We start from the raw sequence: 15,628 nt of genomic DNA, 5'->3' as shown, positions 1-15,628 counted from the left end.
CCAGCGCCGCCGCAGGCCGCTCATTGGGCCGCCCCGGCTTGCCGGAGCCATGGCAACAGCCAACCGCCGCCGGGCCGCGGGGGGGCACCGCCCCCTCGCCCGTCCCCGCCGCCGGCTCCTGCGGCACCGCGGGGCCCGAGCGGCGCCGGGATGCGCGCGGCACGGCGGGCACGCCAAGCGCGGAGCGGCACAGCGCCCGGCGGCTGCGCTGCGGCCTGGAAACGTTCCCGCCCGCGGGGCACGGCGTAAGCGCTGGGGGTAAACCGCCGTCGTTATTTGGGAAACGGGGATAGCCACCGCGCGATGGTCAGCTCCTTCGCCAGCCGCAAGGCCCCGGCTTTTGCCAAAAAGCTAACCCCGACGTTATCACGGTCACTCCCCGGGTCTGTAAACACATTTCTTGACCTTAAGGAGTTAAAGGTGACTGTTTATCATGCGACTTCATCCATCGCAATCAGCATGCAAGCTAATTTTATCCTTCTTAGAATAACACTATTTTTCAGTTCAGTTCACAGTAGGAAGAAAAGGAGACATTCGCGAACAACTGAAAACTGCCTATAAATACTCCCCCTCTTCAAGAACTGTCCCTCATGTCTCAGCTGCCTAAGGAGTCAGCAATTAGAGCTAGAAAGCAAACACAGCACTCTTCAACCTAAGGTTCTTTGAAAATCATATAGAAACGTTAAATAGACCGGAGCATGCTGCATTTGATACATAAAATGTCCGAGTATTGGTTTGGTGAGGATTTTTCCGTCCCTTCCTAGCATTAACAAGGATTGGCTCCGTATGTGTAACAAATCATGGCGTTTCCTTGTTCGGTGTTGTACTATTCTAGGACTACAGCAGATCTTCCACCTCCGAGTACAGTTTGCAGACAGCGCTCTGCTGCTCTGCCACTCCAAGTGGAGTTTCTGCTCTCAGGGTTCAAGGGCAGTGGTTTCTCAGTGCAGTCCCAGGCAGAGTGCTAAGGTCCACCGCAGTGGATTTTACACATTTCTCCCCTCAGCATCTTTACCCTGCTTCCCTTGTGTAAGCGCTGGTTTCTCTGAAAGTCTGTATTACAAGAGGGAAGTTGTCTGGGGGGTAGGGGAGCTCACCAGGAAACAAGCAGGTAAATTCTGTTTAGATTTCTAATGTGTCAGAGATGAAACATCTGGTACATTTAAATAGGTGCTTCAACAATAATGCTGATTTAGCCTTGTGTCATGACCTCTTAGCCTTCCTTAAAAGAGGTAGGTGGATGTCCACATCTCTCAAACTGCAGCTGGGGCTAAGAATCTGTGTTAGCCCCAGGTGAAAGTACTCCCAACTCCCGTTACTGAAACTCATACCTCCTGTGCCATGATTACTGTCCCACTGTAGTTTTTGATCAAAAAAGGATGTCTGCTGATTTGGCAACCTGATCCTGAAGCTCTTGGCTGGAAAACATTAAACTACTGAAGAAATTATTTACACACAAAGTAAGCATTAAAACAAAACAGGTCTGCATTACAAGAATACCATTTCACCATGATTAATTCACTAACTTTTTTGTTAATAAGCAACGTGAAACAGATTGCACATCCCAGTCCCTTGCTTCTTAATGCATTGATACAGTCACCGACTACAAAAAAAACCCCAAACCTTCAGTGAGCAAAGACGCAAGCAGGTTTTCAGTCACTTTATCACACTAACCTGCTATGGTTACTATCATAATACTCTCTACAGGGAGGCTAAAACCTTAGCTTTTGAAAGAGCAGAAATCATGAGTTTTTAATCAACGGGCTTGAGCTCAGAAAGTTTCAAGTTAAGATGTTTGTCCATATCTATACATCTACAGGTATCTCAACACACAGCGGAAGCACAGTATTTTCACAAAAACGTTCCTGAAGCTCAGTTGTTTGCTGGTGTTTTTTTTTTTAATAAAAAAACCTGTTTGAAGGCTACAATATTTGTAATTCAGTCTAGAACTCTGTAATGCAGGCACACTTCCATCCAGTTAAGAGTAATGGAGCTCTTGCTCGCAGTACGCACATAGAACTTCATGATACACATGCATATGCACACCTTACTTTTCTGCAGTGATGTAAGTGATTAGGTAGAAGTTAGAAGACGCTTAATCCAAGTGCAGATTATAATTCCAATTCAGCAAACAAAGCACAAATTGTGAGCACCTAACCTGTCTGAGATTACCTAAAAGCTCTACATAAGTCCTAGAAACAGTTTCTGCTGCATGCTCTGCACAGCCATAAAATTCCTCCTGGCAAAACCCACTGAAATCATGACATCAAGGATGGGAACTGGACCCACAGTGCAGCTGCCAAAGACCAAATAACCTCTGATAGGCCCCCAAGGCTCAGTTACACTGGTGTGTCTGCCTGTCTGGGAATGGCCCAGAATCACGCATCTGAGACTGTGGCTGCTAGCCTACTTCCCTCATATAAAAAAATTCAAGTGCAAGGCACAGAGTCATACTGACCCTACAATGAGTATTTAAGTGCTTAAAGATAACCACTTGCCTGCTGTGTTAGAACAGATCTGAAAACAGAACACGTCATTTGGCATCTTTGCTCAAATCCTACTTGCACATGAATTCAAGTAAGCTTCCTGATCCCACTGTAGCACCCGGAGGACAGTTGTTCACATCAAAAACGGTCAGAGCTGAAAGAAAACTAGTACTTACCAATCCTTCACCAGAACATGGCTAGCAATCTTCAGTTTAGAGACAGAAATAACAAGCATTATTCTCAGCCTCATCTATAGATAGATACTGTATCAACGTATCCTTCACCATTGTAATTTAGCCCTTCCTGCTATATTCCTTCACAAACTAGGATCCAGCTGTCTCAAACCAGCTCTGCAGAATGTAGAACTTATTACCCCCATTAAAGCAACATTTTATTCTTATAACTTCTTCAATCAACTGAAGAACTGTTATTTGCATACGTTTCACTAAAATCCATTTTTATGAAAAGTAAATGTGCATTCTAAAACAGTTTAAAAAACATGAACAGATACTAAAAGATATTGGCATCCACAGACAGGAATGTCAAGAGACCAGATTCTAGTTAAGAAGCAATGACTATATAAAAATCAGCATTTTATTTCCTGCATTGCATTGTAATTGTTCCTAGATTTGACTATTCAAATAGAAGACCTATGGTTCAGCCACCCTGAATATCATTAACAATTACAAATCTCTCTGATCCTTGTTCCATCTCTGTAATCACTTGATGGTATATTTAAATGAAAAATGCTCTATTATGAAAGTAAATTGGACTGCTCTCATCATAATGAAAGCATCATGTATCAATAAAAGTCACTATAAGGTCTACAACTTAAAAAGACCAAAGCACGGTGGGTTTGTCTTTGTTGTTGTTTTTGTGGGTTTTTTTTTCGGGGGTGGGGGGGTATTGTTTGGTTTTTTTATATTGGTTGGTCAACCTGCTTAAATGCAAAGCAGCACGTGAACAGAATGGATATTTTTAGATGAGTATGCTGAAGTATAGACTAGTTAACATAATTTTGCCAAGGCACCAGGTGACTGGAAGAAACCCCCGACATCCAGTTCCCAAGACATCACTATCACTAGCTACCCGAGACACAACCTGCAGAAGAGTGAACTGGAATTCAAACATAAAATAGTTAATTTTATCCAGGGTCAAACTTGTTTGTAGCTCCTCCAGATACTGAACACTGAGCAGAACTCCAGCTACTGGCTTAGTATTTTCAGATTCTCAGTAATAACAACTCTGATCAATTTTCTGTACCATGGATACAATCAGATACTTGGCAAACATGCTGACAGAGAATTCTATCTAGATTGTACAGAGTAATGAGTAAGTATTTAAGATGCGGCATTCATTTAAATAAAACAATCACAAAAGCACTTCAGAAACATTTTCTAAGCTGTATTTGGGAAATTTTTATCCCAGGATGTATATACTTTTTCCACAGTTGCCCTTTGAGACATGTTAGTCATCACAAGTAGTACAGCCATAAAATGAGATAGAAAAAGACGAGAAAAGTAACCTTGATTTTCTTTAAAGCAAATATTTAAAAGTTTTTAAAAGAAACCCTGAAGCTCTTCTGTAATTAGAGATGAAAGTGTCTTAACCTAGGAAGACTAGATCCCTCATGTTTTACTGCAGTCTTAAAGATGCTACTGAATTCCTGGAGCAATTTCCACTCTATTTCCCATCCCATATTCAGTATTCTACTTCTTGATGAAATTTAGTTTAAAAAAATGAAAAATTAAAAATTTAGTTTCTCAAATATGAAATTTTGCTAAAATTATATTAAACAGCTTTTGTACATACAGTTTTGTATTAATTTAAGCTTCATTTTAAGTGAAGTGAAGAAGAGCCTGAAACAGAGACCCATTATTTTCCGTTTCTATGTGCTCGGTTACCAGTTGGATCCATTCACATACCATGTTTTAGAAACACCTACATACTTTGCTGTCACTTAGCCCAAGAAGACATCGCAAATTTTATGAAATACTGAGCAGACTTTACATCATGTGAGCTATAGTATGGATGAATGTTGTTTTCAGAACTCTAGGACACTATTTCGGATAAAAAGGTGAACTTGAGCTCATTAATATACAGGGTTCTCCCCAAAATCAGTGCTAAAATATTTGGTTTTAACAGAAAACAGCAAACCTTCAAAACAAAACTAACACATAGGTCAGTAAGTGTCTATAAAAGTTATCTTCCTAATTCTTGAAAAATAAGCAAAACATCAACTGCAACCTAAAGCAAAACATAACAACAACAAAAAAAAACCAGAACAAACATAAAAAAACCCAAACCAACCAACCAAACAACCAAACAACAACAACAACAACAAAAGAGGAAAAACTCCTACTTGAAATGCACAAATGCCAAGACAATTAATAGTTTATCTGGTCCATCTGTACTTGGAAGCTTTCCAGTCCTGATTTTATCATGTGCTGACAGTTCTATTAAGCTACATTAACTCACAACCTAAGCAGAAATTCAGATCGATTTAAATTCTGAAGAACACCCAATTCCCAGTACCCACCAAAAATCAAGTTTTGTCTCCATTCTGAACTGGAGATCCTTACAAGCCTCAGTTCCTGTGGACACCAAACATCAGTCTCAGCAGTAAGGCTCTATCAGATTTCACAGAGGCCTGAAATGCTAACAGTGCTGGAATTTTAAGAACTTATCACAAGGAATTTGGAATTTCACAAATTTCAAAATTTACAAAATTCACAAAATTTCCATAATTTAGGGGAAAAACAACCCTGACAGCATGCATTATGAAGGCTTATTGTATATTTGACACTCGTGCCTAAAAGTACAAATATAAGACTGATAGCTACATAATGCAAATGTTTTCCCATCTTTGCTACAAGAGTAGGGCAATTAGAATTCTAAAGTGAAAATGTTATTAACTGCTTAATAACAGGTTCCTCATGTATTGCAATTTATAGAAGAAGCAAATAGACAAATATCCATGACAAGAAGTTCTTCTCCCTCCTGCTTTGGCACCAGTCGTCTCCTCTCGGCCTGAAGTGTATGAGTATTTATCAAATATCACTGTTAGCTACTTTGAAGATGAGCTGTCACTCAGTCTCCAAGCCTCCTCTTTCCTTCATTTGCAGTATGTAAATCCAAAGCTTTCACCTTCTCTGTTTTTATCCTGCCATCACCTTCTCCTTGCCTTGAACCCAAAGCCACAGCCCTGAGCTATTTGCCAGTGTTCCACCAAACTGCAGCTTCTCACCGGCAGCACTTCCTCTTCCTCGAACCACTGCTTCAGATCTGCAACTCCTTGAGAGCAGCTGCCAGACAGGCTCAGGCCCATGTATCCCGATCTGGCAATCTACCCCTGACCCTTCGTTTCAAAAGCTGGCTTCATATAATTTCTTCGCATGCACCTTATTACCACTACATTTCTAGACTACTTGTTCATGCTCTACTAATTGGGACATGCATTCTTTTTTTTCCTATTTGAGAAACAATTCTTAACTTCCAATCACTAATTGTATAGAATATCAATTGTGAGAAATGGAAAAAAAATTGGTAGGAAGAAAAGGTCACTGGTGGGAAAGTGGAGCAGGAGCATGGATTTTTCAAATGTTGCCCACAATTCTTGGAACAAATGCTTTGCAAAAGGCTTTTACACCACACCTGTAGCTTCTCATTAATTCTGCCTCAGGCCTGCTTGGAACAAAGGCCCAAACCAAGAAGAAGTAATTAAAATTGTTCTATTTTATGCAACTTAAAATATAGCGATAGCAGAGTCATTGCTAATAATTAGAATGTGGGGTTTGGGGTGGTGGTTTTGGTTGTTTGGGTTTTTTTAACGATCCATTTGTCCATATCTATATTCCTTTTTCCCCTCAGCATCAATCTCTGTCAGCCACCTACACATTTCTGTATTTTTCTACCCCATGCACTACCACCCAACAAACTACATCTGTTTCTTAATATGCCTCTGACCAATTTAGTTTTGTTCAATCTGGCATAGGAAAAGCAAAGAAGAAATTAAGTTACAAAATCAGCTCCAACTGTTCTCTTTTCAGCTCCTCCACCCTGTACTTCCAACATTTCATGATGCTGAGAGCCAGAAGATAACCAGCTTACTAAAAATAGAGAAGACTCCCCTAGACACACAACCATACTTGTGGCTCTCAACTCAAAAAGGGTGTTCTTGCCTGATTAGATTGGCTTATTAGGTGATAGAAAGCTTGTTGGTCTAGTCCTATCTGCCTCTGATACTCCTCAGAGCGAATCAGAGGACATGTAAAAATTTGCCCTTCCTTACAGATTACAACTCACACACGTTGCATGCAGGATTTTGCACTGCACAGTTCTAAAAAAATGAATATTCAAAACCTAAGCTCAAAAGCATCTGAAAGATATACAAACAGTTATGATACTTCAGACCATCATTTGTTAAAAACAGCAAGATTTGGGAAGAGTAGATGAGTAAGCACATCTGTAGCAAACAGGTATGCTAAAGCTAGGAAATCATCATATTTTCCAAAGTTCTTTGAAACCAGGAAGTTTTAAATAAAACTCCTTGTACAGTGGGCTTACATTTTATCAATTCTGAGAACTTGGCAGCAGCTCTCTATGCCAGATGAGGTCACCAATCAATCTCAAAACACCTCTGATGAAGTACAAATACCATAGCAGAGTATGTCTAAGTCACACTAACACGTCTGGCTGGCATAACCACAATAGCAAAGTTGATAAGGTACCAACCAGCTTATCCACAGCATTCTTTTCATGAAGAGGTCATTTCTTCTTTTATACTAGGAAGTGAAACAATGCCAAAGCATTCCAGAACTGCTTAAACAAATAATAGCAGCATCCACCTCTACTTAGAGGTTAAGAGTTTGTACTTTTTTGGTAGCTTTTTTCTTCAGAATGTAACATAACACATTAGGAACTTTAGCACAGATCACCTACTAAATAAATCCTTTATCCTGAAGGAAATGAATCAAATTTTTGTGACAAGACTTCCAGATTCTAATTACCTTCTGGGTTGAGCCACGATTGGGCTTCTTAAATCTAATTCACCATTCACTTCCCTTTTGCCTGAAGTGATTTTCAACTCTGTGTTACTTTTTGGTCTTGAACAGTGTTAAAGCAGTAGGTATAAAATTATGAAACACGATTATTTTTAAAAGTCTGCTGCCAGTTTTCCATCAAGTACCCCACTTATACTCAAGGAGTTTATTTGTCATAGAAGCTCAAACTAGACTTAGCACTAAAGAGGAGAAAGCTGCAACATGCAAACAGGAATGTGAGCCTCCCCCCCTGTGCAGTGCTGCTGAGGTCACACCTGCAGTGCTGCAATACTGTGTGCAGCTCTGGGCTTCCCTGTACCAGAAAGGCACTGACATACTAGAGAGCTCAGCAAAGGGGCACAAAGATGACTAAGGGACTGGAGGGTCTCTCATGAGGAACAGCTGGGAGAGCTGGGACTGTTTAGGCCAGAGAAACTTCAGCAGAGGGAGGCTCAACAATGTGTACACATACCTGAAGTGAGGGCATAAAGATGACCAAGCCAGGTTACTTCCAGTGGTGCCCAGTGACAGAACCAGAGACAACGGGCACAAACTGAAACATGGGAGAGTCTGTCTGAACATCAGCAAACATGTTTATAATGTGAGAATGACTGAGCACTGCCACAGGTTGCCCAGAGAAGCTGTGGAGTCTGTGTCGTAGAAGATACTCAAAAGCCTTCTGGACATCATCCGGGACAACTGGCTCTAGGTGGCCCTCCTTGAACAGGCGGTTGCACCAGCAATCTCCAGAGATCCCTTCCAACCTCAACCATTCTGTGATACAACAAAAAACAACTGCCCAAGTTTTTCCTTTGCAATTAATAGTCATATTTATTCCTCTCTGGAACAAAAACTTAGATCTTTCATTTCTCCAAACAGAATCAAACTCAGATCAGCAGAAACAGGAAAGGCAACATCAGAATCTTCAGTAGGAGAATGTTTGGATACTACAGTCTCCTAGCATTTAACTTTAAGGAGGGAACAGTGAAGAGTTTGCTCAGCATCACTTTCCAAAACAAGCTGCAGATATAGTGCAGGAGGAAAAGAACAACTACATTCACACAAGACGAAAGAAAACAAGACAACTCAAATGTATTAAAGATTTAGAAGCTCATAACACTGATACTGTTTCCATAGTAATATACTTCAAAGCAAGCAAAAACACAGTGAGGATTTTAAAGGACAGCCCCATGCACCAATTAAAACCAGATATTGCCTATCAACTGATGATCTGAGGTTTGGACTGATACAATTTATCACAAAAAGTATCATTTGTTAAGGAGTCAAAACCCTATGAAACTACCCTACTACAAAAATAAGAGTGAAGGAGTAAAAACAGCACAGTAAAACACCACTGGTACTTGACAGCCTGTCTCCCAACTCCTTAGCAAGCTAAGCCCAAGAGGTACTACATACTACCAGCTGATGCAGTTGTGCCTTGTGCACTCACCACTCACTGGCAAAGGCAGATTCCAATATTATCTCCCTCCTCAGCCAGGATAAATGACCTAAGTGACCCCAAGGAAAGACAGGATACAGTAGACAAGCAGCAGCATATATTGCACCAAGGTGAATTGGATGATCCAAAGGTTTGAAATGCTTACTTTTTTGTAACTTCCTCCTCCAGGCAGCTCAGAGAGTTGATGCAACCGGCTTTGCCATTTAAAAAAAAACAACAAAAAAAACCAAAAATAACACACACAAGCAAAGGAGAGAATTTATACTTTTTGAGCTTAGGGTAGACAAAGGAAAACAGTATCAGTTCAAGAAATAACATTTAGCATTGGAACAATGCTTGGTACAGAGAAGATGGAACTGTAATTCTGCTAGATCAAGGCCTTCATCTGTCTCTTTCACAGTAAATAGTTAAGTGACAGGCATACAACCCCAACCATTTTAATACCCAGTTGAACCCCTCCCTCTGAAAAACTAACCCCCTGTATACAATGCTCCCATATCACCATTTCTGAGAAATGAAACAATATAAGCTTGTAATTTAAGTGCTTTCCAGACTCCAGGAACCACTTTGGCGCCAAACGCACAAAAACGTTACGAAGTGTAGAGTTCTATACAACATCAGTCTATACCTGATGCGTAGCACAACTTCAGAGTTTTCATCTGCATAAAAGTTGGGAGACAAAATCCAATTGCAAGTTATGTAGCCACCTAGTACTGCTACATGCATCCAGTTTCATCCTCGTTACGGCAAGGGACATGGCCAAAGGAATTCAGAATCACAAGTGCCAGACCTCTACCCTTTGCAACTGACTTTTTCAAGAATAGGATCAAGAAAGACTTTCTTGCTTATCATGAAAAGGAAATGTCATGGAAAGATCAGTCCAAAGCCAAGTTTCAGAAGGGTATTAACAACCTTCTTGGGATCTTTACAGCTACCCGATTAATGTCTACAACGTAAAATAAATTCAGTATACTATTTTCAAACACTTGGTTTGGTGTAATAGTAATTTTCAAGTGTTGTGCTACTAATGGACAGGGAAAGTCAGTATCTACCCAGGACCTCATCAGCTGACTTGTTCCTCATCTGGAATTTCTTTCAAGTACCTTTTCCTTTTTGAAATCAGGAATTCATGCAAGGGATAGAATACCTGAAAAACAAAATCTACAGCAGTTTCCCAGGTGATACAATTCAGTACTCAAATTATGCAGAAAATTCTGGTACTGGGCTGCTAATTTTACTTATTCCTTATTAAATTTACTTACTATAGAACAAAACAAGGAAAAGCACGATCATTTCCCCCCCCCCACAGTGGAGGAAAGGATGTAGGTGGTGAGTATAATTGACACTAATTGTTTGTAGGAAAGGTCAGGGTTACCTTTTACCAGCTGCATGAGGCAGCTGATTATCTGTCACATCTCTGGAGCACAGTCATGAAACTATCAGTAACTAAAGGACAAACAGGCCTTGGCTAGCAATCACACTTGGCAATGTTCAACAGCACAGCACAGCAGATGTCTTTTTAAAAGAGCTAAATTGTAAGACATTAGGTAGCATTAACACTAGATATCTGTAGTGCTGAAAAAAACTTCAATAAAGACTACTGTTTAAGTACCTAATAGATGACTTGGTAGCATGATCTTCTCTGCATTTGAAGAGCTAAACAAAAACACCTACATCACAAAATTCCAACTCAGTTTTGAACTCCCTCAGAAAGTCTTCAGTTTTTACAGCGCACATTTTTGGATACAATAAACCTCATTTTGTACAAAAACTGCACATAGAAAGTACAAGTCTAAATCTATGGAAAACATGAGAACAGATTGTGCAGTTTTAAAAACTATAGTACCTCAAAGATTTGGGAATTTGCTTGCCAGAGTCTTAGGAAACACCCCTTTAAAAGATGAAAACTGTCATAGCATAATGTAATTATTTTATTATTGCTGAAAAACAAACTGAGATCTGATACATCTTGTTTGATAACTGATTTGTTACCAGGATACTCAGAGTGCCAAGTAAAAAATATTATTTGTTATGTAGTAGGTCCCTCAAGAAGTATGATGTGCAGTAAGTGAAATGAAAATTCCACCCCCAAAATCCAGTTACTGGCTTTCCAGAGAGTACAGGCATGAGGCTACTCAATTCCAAAAGGCATTGGCTTTGATTTTAATCTCAGAACTATTGAGAATGGAAGAAGTCTATATGACCATGTACCCCTACTTATCAAGTTAGTTTAAAAAAAAAAAAAAATCCTTAAATGAAACAGTCTAAGAAATTAAGTGGGATTTTTCTTTATGTAATTTTGGACACACGCATTGTAATCAATGTAAAACAAGTTTTTTGCAGTTTTCTAGTCAGATATTAAGGTACTGCAGAAAGATTATGTATAGATTTTATTTTGTTTTGAAGCGTGAATGGTTAATTTGCAGTTATGCTAGGTAGTTCTGCAGCAGTCAGTTTAAATGCTATCAGCTCCAGCTTTTGCCTACACACACATTCAGTACTCAAACAACACAGAGACTGCAGTGGAGCATCCTGACAGTACCACTATTCTTGATGCTGAGTGGCACGGCCAGGGGATTATAACAGCCACCTGGACATTTCCGTTTGCTGAAACGAAGTAATACCACAAAAGTTCGATGCCTGAGCAGCAGTTCTAGGGAAAATTTCTGTTTTCCTCAAATGTTTCAGGGTCGCATTTCTGAAAATGGGTTTTGCTAGGGAAAAATCGAAGGCTTGGGCCCTGCCAGGTAACGAAGACAGTTTTGATTAGTAAGACTTTAGGCTAGTAAAACAGGGAGAAAAATAATTATGCAGACTAGTAGTCCTGATACATAACTTGTCAGCTTTCCTTCCTTTCTTGCCCAAGTGCACTGTGTAATTGCACTGTTCAGGCTTCACAGAGCACACTGAACTCTGGCTCCTGTTTTTGCAGAAGTTAGTAAATAGCAGTTGGCAAAATTATATTCCTGACAGGAAACACTGCATTTTTTCTTAGGGCTCCTCAGTAGAGACTCAGAGATATTTGTGAATCAGTCCACAAGCATTTTTAAGTGCAAATCTCAGTAACTGCAACAAGCAAACAAAACCCACTATGCTACTTTTAATTTATAACTGATCATCTTTGGCTACAGTATTTTTGCTGCTTATTAGAAGCTACAGCACACTCATGCTTATTAAGCAGAGGAACGATGGTACAGGTTAAAAGGCAGAAAGGTTAACAAATCTTTCTGGCTCTGACTACAGGACAGTGGCACAGCATACACTACTGTTCCATGACAGGCCTGTAACTTTACCCACGAAAATATGAAACTGGTAATAAGTTACCTGGTTTCTATTGAATGTATGTGAACAAAGAGGAACTTATTACACTTCCTCCTCACAGAGAGTCACTAAACAGGACAAGGAAGATCAAATTCTTGGTATCCTTTCTGAATAGCTTATCTTTCATTCAGAAACAGAGAGAAAGATGTCTCAATGCCAAAAATGAACAGAAAAGCTTGACTTAATTTTATGGCAAGAGATGGCAATCAGGATGAAGGTACAAGGTTTCTATAACATTTCTTAAGTTGCAAAGCTAGCTGTTAAGTATTGCTATTCACCAGAGCCAGGCTAAATTCAGCAGTACTCAATTTATCAATCCTATGTAAGCATTTCATTAGATGTAATAATACATGCTGTATGAATGTTATCTACAATATACTTATACCTTATCTTTTTCAGACAGTTATCAGTGCCTGGGACCGAATTTTAACATGCATTCCATTTGTTTTTGTAGCTAACTAGTATTAATACAGATCAAGATTTCTTGAGCTAGAGATTTTCAGTAACTTCAAAATACTCAAAGCTAAAAAAAAATAATAATTGAACAATGTTAGTATAATAGAGAAGCACTTCGAAGACAACAAATACTGCCACTTTTGAGGCAAGTAAGCAAGCATAGACAAGCAATTTGCCCAAAATCATCTTACAGGTCAATGACTGCCACATTGAGAAACCTCAGGTTCCTGCATCTTTCATCATTTTTCTGTCCACCTCCCCAGATAGTCCCTGTGATCTGACATTATACCAGTGCCAACCTCAGGTCCCTCCATCAGTCTTCACAGGCAGATACGTGATTTGCACTACTACCTCTTTCAGTCAGCAGGCCTCTCTACTGTGGCCAAGGCCTTAATTAATAGTCCCAGCTGCCTGCCTCACACTATCACTGCTTCCAGCTCCTTGTATTTTAGCTTTACATCTGAAAATGCTGACATACAGTCAATAAACCTGACTTTATAATCAACAAGACTGAAGTAAGTATGCAACAGACAGGAGAAATTTTATTACCTTTTAGTCTGGAGGAGAATTCCAAATATTTTCCTCCCTTTTAATTCTGTTGAGTTATCAGAAAACTTGATGACCTGTCCCTCCCTTCTCCTCCTCCCAATGTTGTATTTTTTTAACTAGAGAAACTCTGAATACACTATCACCTTTTACGAGTACCAAGTTTTTTTTCCATTGGCCAAGGTAATTTTTTAAATGTTCAAGCTTCTAAATGAAACAAGAGCTTGAAGTTTTGAAAATGTGTGAGGAGACTGAACTATAGTATTTTCTGTATAGTGCTCCAATCTGAAATACAACTCAGTTTTCCAGTTCAGAGCACATAACAAGTTTGCATTTACAAGGCAACTGTAAACTGCACTCCCAGTTCCCATTCCAATGTGCAAATCCTCAAGGTACCAGATCTTAACTCTAAATTCAAGGATACAGAAGGAAAAAATAGGGCATGTGAACTCTCCATCTCTTACCCATACCAGTCCTTTACAAAAGCAGAGAAAATGGGAACCACTTATTTTCCCCACCCCTTGTCAGCATTCCAAAACGGGGAAGGAGAAATGCATTGTACAGTCACTGCTCCCCTTGAATTTGGCAGCGCAGTGCAAACCCCAGTATTGACTCTTCTGTTAATGGCAGCAACAAAGCACAAGACAGTACTTTGTCACACTGCCACTTCTTCACTGCAGAAGTACAAATAATCACCAAGTTAAGAGCAGGTCAGCCATGCTATAGCTTTAGGACTTGAACAACAGCTGCACGGTTCCAAATCATTTACTCTCGTGCTAGGAAAACCCTAAAGGTTGGGGACCACAGCCAGAGTCACTCTTGAAGAAAGAGTCTTCAGCATTCAGGATGCAGACGTTCTACCCAGATTTATTTATTTCTTCCGACTTATTAAACACTGCTTTATCAAATTGGTTCAAACCAGGCTAGACCATCTGATTTACATGCATTTACAGAACAGTAATGCTGACACACAAGGCCTGTAAATTTACCTTATTTCTCCCAGGTCATTCAGAACTTAATTTCAAATAAAAAGATCTAGTTATAACCATCTGCACCGCTACAGCTTGTTTCCCAGGAACTAAAACACTGCTCTGCTTTTAAAAAATATTTTGTAACCTTGTTGGTACAGATGGCCATGGCTTTGTCAGAATAAAAAGATAGTGGTGGATGGTTAATTTTCCCCCAACATCTAGTATTCCCAATTAGAACAACCTAATACACGACTGAAAAAGTGAGACTTTATAATTTGTGCTATGAATAGCAAGGGATATGAACATATATGAAAATAAAATTAATAGAGAAAGTATTTTATTGCCCATGGAATAGCTCATGGGCTTTGCATAAAGACAAATCTCAGTCACGTGTTTACACATTGTTTCTTGTCAGACACTTTACTATTAAGAACTGTGGTATCAAGAAAATAAGTGGCAGTAAGTCTTAAGAAAACACACCACAAAAATTTCAGTTTCATTGTTCAGTATTTCTGTAGATTGCAATGAAAAACACATTCCATACCCAATTATTTTCAGTGCTTCTGTACTAGAAGTTCCCTTACAGATAATTACTAATGGAGTTCATTTTTAACAAGTATTTGAGGTATACTTTGAGGTACACTTGAGGCTTTTGTTCTGACTGTAATCATGGAATCCCCAAAGTAAATGTTGGCAAATCATATTTTTTATTGAAAGGAAAAGTGTTTATTTTTTTTAAATTTGTTAAAAGGAAAAGAACATGAAAAGCATGATTCACAGCGCAGAGAAGAATCAAAAAGTGATAATATAGTCATGATTTTTCTTTCCCTATGAGAAAAGCATTTTCCAAGAGCCTGTAAGAGGTAGATGTTCACTGTGTAAAGCTGAAAATTTCCCTCTTTTAGAATTTAGGCAGAAGTTAGAAACTTGAGTGGAAAAAATAAATCATTCCAAAGCTGTGCAAAGCCATCAGGTCCTTAATTGAACTAAGTCTTCCTACTGAAATAAAAATTCAAAGCAGCAAAGCTTTAAAAGGTACCTTGTTAAAAGAATCAGACATGCTCAATTTTGCCTTTTTTTGATTTGTTTTCCAAAACTTTTCAATAAATCCCTTAAGTTCTAGTCATTTGATCTCCTGAATAATAATAAAATCAATTTTCAAAGTGCCAAGAAACCTCAGGACAACATTCAGCGATCACCTATCTAAATTTTAAACAGTAAACCCTTTTGCTACTTCACAGACATTTATTTCCCAAAGAGGTAACTACAGTCAGTAAATGAACAGGTGAACAGACGTGTCTCACCATGAAGTGATATGTGAAAAGATTTAAGTGATGTAGGAGAGGC

The 15,628-nt window shown here is 39.3% G+C and overlaps 1 protein-coding gene across 1 annotated transcript in view; it reads right to left on the bottom strand.

The window, feature by feature from the left end:
* The window catches only part of SORBS2 (sorbin and SH3 domain containing 2), a 231,883-nt gene that overhangs the window by 172,336 nt on the left and 43,919 nt on the right, over positions 1–15,628 (bottom strand). The window lies entirely within an intron of this gene.

This window comes from Falco biarmicus, chromosome 1, assembly GCF_023638135.1.
Source record: "Falco biarmicus isolate bFalBia1 chromosome 1, bFalBia1.pri, whole genome shotgun sequence".
NCBI lineage: Eukaryota > Metazoa > Chordata > Aves > Falconiformes > Falconidae > Falco > Falco biarmicus.
The sequence above is the reverse complement of the archived record's forward strand: the minus strand, read 5'-3'. Positions and strand labels throughout refer to the sequence as shown.